The following is a 5,328-nucleotide window of genomic DNA, read 5'->3' on the forward strand; positions in this document are numbered from 1 at the left end:
TTATTTTGTCATATGTTCCCTCTTTCCAACCCACTCTCCCTCCACCCTCCCAGTATCACCACTCACACCACTGGTCCTGAAGGGATCATCTGCCCTGGATTCATTTTCTTTCTACTTAAGCCCTTGGTATCAGCTTCTCATTTTTCCCCTCCCTCCACCACTTTCCTCCCTCATGAACCCTTGATAATTTATAAATTATTTCTTTCCATGTCTTACACTGACCAATTTTTCCCTTCACCCACTTTTCTGTTGTCTGTCTCCCTGGGAGGTGGTTATATGTTGATCATTGTGATCAGTTCCCCATTTCTCCCCACACCTTCCCATTCCCCTCCTAACATCACTGCTCTCTATATTGTCCTGAGGGGTTTATCTGTCCTGGATTTCCTGTGTTTCCAGCTTTTATCTGTAACTGTGTACATACTCTGGTCTAGCCGGATTTGTAAGGTAGAATTGGGGTCACGATAGTGGGGGGTGGAAGCATTAAAGAACTAGAGGGAAATTGTATGTTTCAACGGTGCTATACTGCACCCAGACTGGCTCATCTCTTCCTGTGACCCTTCTGTAAGGGGATGTCTAATTGTCTACGGATGAGCTTTGGGTCTCCACTCCATGCTCCCCCTCATTCACATTGATGATTTTTTTGTTCTGGGTCTTTCATACCTGATCCCTGATCCCATCGACACCTCATGATCACACAGGCTGGTGTGCTTCTTCCATGTGGATTCTGTTGCTTCTCAGCTAGATGGCAACTTGTTTGTCTTCAAGCCTTTAAGACCCCAGACTCTTTATCTTTTGATAGCCAAGCACCATCATCTTTCTTTACCACATTTGCTTATGTACCCACTTTGTCTTCATCAATCATGTTGGGAAGGTGAGCATCATGGAATGCCAGATTATTAGAACAAAGTGTTCTTGCGTTGAGGGAGTACTTCAGGAGAGACCCAATGCCTGTCTACTACCTTAATACTAAACCTATAAATATATCTACATAGATCTATTTCCCTATCATCTTAAATATTTACATATGTACATGCCTGTATTTAGACCTCTATAAATGCCTTTTGCCTCCTAGTTCTTTCCTCTATTTCCTTGTGCTTTACTTTTGTCCCATTATCATGTTCGGCCTTCATTTGGGTTTCAGTAATTCCTTTCAGATACATTGTCCTTGATCAAGCCCTAACAGGCCCCCTACACCCTCCTTGCCATCAATTTTAGATCACTTATTATTCCCTTGTCCCTGGTTTCTTAACACCCACTCCCTTTCCCCCACCATCCCCTCTCCCCTGTCTCCCTAGAACCATCACTCCCGTTGCTTTCTCCTCCAGATTGTTTATCATGTCTATCTTATCTAGATAGATATGCAGAGACAATAATAAACACAGTAACAGGACAAAGCTAAACAAAGCAACAAAACAGCAACAACAACAAAAAAAGAAAAACCTATAAATAGTTCAAGGTCTGTTTGTTTACCTTTAGGAGTGCTTTCAGTGAAGTATGATGGGGTGCCACGCCCTGGCCCCAGTCTACTTTGGTATACCTGGGGACTTAATTGTTCTGCTCCCCTTGCTGTTCTGTTGCAATCCCATGATGTTTTTTCTCGGTACGTGGGGTAAGATTGGGCACAATTCCCACAATGTGTCTCCAGTTTTGTCCCCAATAATGCTATGGGTCAGTGAGGGACGTGTCTCCTGGTGGGGCCGGCCCTATGGTCTTCTTTGTACAGCACATATTTTTGGGAACATAATTCAATCCACAACAGTGGCCACAGCAAAAAGAAAATTCTGAGTCCTTATTATTTGTCTAAAAAGAAAAAAAATGAAATGGACACTTGATATTTCTGTTCAAACATTTTTATTTTTAACTTGAAGAAAAACGATCAAAAAAGATTTTTAATATAAGAGAATATCAGAAAGTCACTTGGACATGACATAAAATCAGCGTTGATAAAATTTCAAAGGGCTATAGCAAAATGAAGAAAGCTTTAACGTAGTGCAGAAGAACTTCATGCTTCTTTTCTCATCCTTTAATTTCTATTTCTCCCCTCTGCGGGAAGAAATGAAAGTAAACAATTATACACCATTAACGAGCACCTATGACTTTGAGTCTAAGGAAGAAGCCCCCGATATGTCTGCTGCATCTGTGCGCTCCTTCTCAACTGGGAACAAAACGCACCTTTTCCGCTTGTAACCTGCAGCCCTTGACATCAGGTTGCTTGTGCACCTGATGGCTTTGAGCATTTGATCATTGCCCAACACCATAAACGCTTGTTGGTTATTGGTTAAGAGACCGTTGTGGGCTGTGTAGAGAATAGTTCTTTTTTTCCTATAACAATATGAAATTTTTATTTGATTCTTCAAAATAAATCGAAATTTCCTTTTGGATGTTGAGTACAGCACCATTTTATACTACTTATTAGAAACCTGTGATAGTTTTAGATGTGGTTCTTCCTTACCTTTCAGTACGTTCCATTTCCACAACTAGTTAGATGGAAGAGAAGTCTTTGGCAGGAAGCAGACAGCTGTGAAAATGTAAAAGAAAATAAAAATTTTAATCATCAAAATATATTCAACAATATCTCTTAAGATTTAATGACTGACATGGCGACAAACAGCAGGTGTGCTTTGTGAATAATATGTAAAATATGGAAACTTGAATTAAACAAATATTTAGTTAAAAGTAATAATTAAATGCTATCCTACTCAGAATTTTTAACCTTGTACTATTTGTTAGTCACATTCCAAAAGGCATTGACTCTTCATTGGTGTTCAAAACTTAATGTTCATGGCCTAGTGATGAAGGCACAACAAGAATTTAGACTGTTTTCTGAGCAAGCGTGGTCTCCATCTCTAGGTCCTACACATTACCACCAGCTGGTAAATCTTTCCAGGGCAGGAAAAAGGATCTCACTAGAACAATCCAGTAATCATGAAATGCATCTCAAAACAAATTGCTTGTTTTATCAGTAGGTAGAAAACTTTAAAATATATATAATCTAAGTAAGCTGAACTGAATCTTAAAACTTCTTTTACACAAACTTTTTCTTATTTACTTTACTGAGAAAACTTGCAAATAAAATTAAAGTTCTCAGTATCCAGTAAATAGCAGTATATTGGGTGAAACTAAAGGTTACATGGATACAAACCTACTAAAAATAAAACAACAATAACTTCAACAACCCCAAGCTCCCTGCTAGTCAGTCAATTCTGACTTATAGCGACTCTATAGAGCAGAGGAGAACTGCCCCTTTGTGTGTTTCTGAGAATGTAAATCTTTATGGAAGCAGAAAGCCTCATCCTTCTGCCCTGGTGTGGACAGTGGGTTCCAACTCCCGACCTAGTGGTCAGCAGCCCAACTTACAGCCTACTACAACCCCAGGGTCCCTTCAAAGCTACCACAGATACCTGACACTAGCGGAGGTTCCCTCTCCTGGGTCCAGATCTTCCTCAGGTTCTTCTTCTTTATTTCCCTTGTCCTCTTTCTCATTGTCTTCTTTGTCTTCTTCTCCTCCTGATTCCTCGGTCTCTTCATCAGAGTTTTCATGAAGAAATTGAGTCATTTCTGAAGTATATTAAATGTAAGGTGACCAGATTTAACATTGGTAAAGCGGGACAAAAGCAGGACACCATTGATAAAACTCATATCCTGGTGAAATAGCCACATGCCAGCCACAAACCGTATACCCTAGCTTGTCGTGCATTCTTTCCAAAAATCAGGACTTTTTAAAAACGCTACAGGATGCGGGAAAAAATTGTTCAAAATCAAGACTGTCCTGCCAAAAGCGGGACGTCTGGTCACCTTAATTAAATGGGGAAGAGATTCTTCAACACATGGGATGGAATAGGTGGGTTTCCATTTGCAGAACAAAATAATAGGACCCCTCACTCCATATATAAAATGAACAAAGGATGGGTTAAAGACCTAAATGCCAACCTAGAAATACAACGATCACCATTTAAAAATATAGGGGCAAACTTAAGGGCCCTAACACATGGCACATACACACGATCAAAATGAACAAAAAATGCACACACAGTAGAAGACAAAATATGTGTCTGAGACCTCCTAAAGGTTAGACGTGGTGTACCTATAAAGACTTGACCAAAAACAGTAAAAAGAGAACCCACACACGGGGGAAAATGGTTTTACAATGACATATCAGAGAAGGACCTGATCTCCAAGATCTGTAGCCTTGTCAACACCTCAAAATCCAAATAAAAACTGGGCAGAGGACATAAATAGAAAGTCCATCAACAAAGACAATTTGGCAGCCAACAAACATGAAGAAATGCGCAGGACTAGTAGCAATCTGAGATGCAAATCCAAACATCAACGAGATACCATCTCATCCCTGAATTGAAAGCAAAGGGCAAAGTTAGGGCAAAACAAAACAAGACAAAACCCGGGGAAATAACAAATGCTGGAGAGGACGTGGAAATATTGGAACCCTCACTCGCTGCTGGTGGGACTGTAACACAGGGCAACTACTGCAGAAAGTGGGATGGCACTTCCTCAAACGATCAGGAACAGAAACACCATATGACCCATCAATTGGAATATGTGGTATGATACCCCAAGGACTTAAGGAACATTTGATAGGCACAAACAGATGTATGCACAAGCACGTTCATCCCAGCACTATTCACTATTCAGGATTACAGTAGCTGGAAACAACCTAAATGCCCATCGGGGGAAGAATGAAGAAGTGAATTTTGGTTCACACACAGAAAATGGAATCCTACACAAAGGTAAAAATAATGATCACTCTGTGGAATTTGAAGACATTCTGCTGAGTGAAATTAGTCAATCACGAAAGTACAAAAATTGTCTGAGACTGCTTTTATAAAAACAGTCAAAAATGGTTTGAGGCCCAAAGAAACCATAAGTGGGAGGTGAAGGAAAGTAATCAGCTAGATGGTAGACAGGTATTAAGTTGGGGGAAGGGGAAGATAATACCCTTTAAGAATGTGATAGGGAGAACAAAATAAAGAGGGAGATGGAATAAGTCATTGGGAGGTTTGATTAATCGTTGAATGCAAAAATGACACACCCGTTTATAAAATCTGATCTAATTCACAATATAAAGTTTAAAAATATGAGTAAACCAAGGGAAAAATACAAGTCACAATAAAATAATAACAAAATTACTAAGTAAAAGAAGATATTAAAATATGAAAGTAAAATATTCCTTGCGTCAAATGAGAACAAACCTACAGCAAAGTCACACTGTTGGGGCACAGGGAAATCAGAGATCAGAGGCAATGCATCCGGAAGTGTACGTTCCAAAAGAAGGAAGAGCCAGAATCCACACCTAAACCCAGCAACCTCAAC

This window comes from Echinops telfairi, unplaced genomic scaffold, assembly GCF_000313985.2.
Source record: "Echinops telfairi isolate 266 unplaced genomic scaffold, ASM31398v2 ScPeMD7_7427;HRSCAF=8465, whole genome shotgun sequence".
Classification (NCBI taxonomy): Eukaryota; Metazoa; Chordata; class Mammalia; order Afrosoricida; family Tenrecidae; genus Echinops; species Echinops telfairi.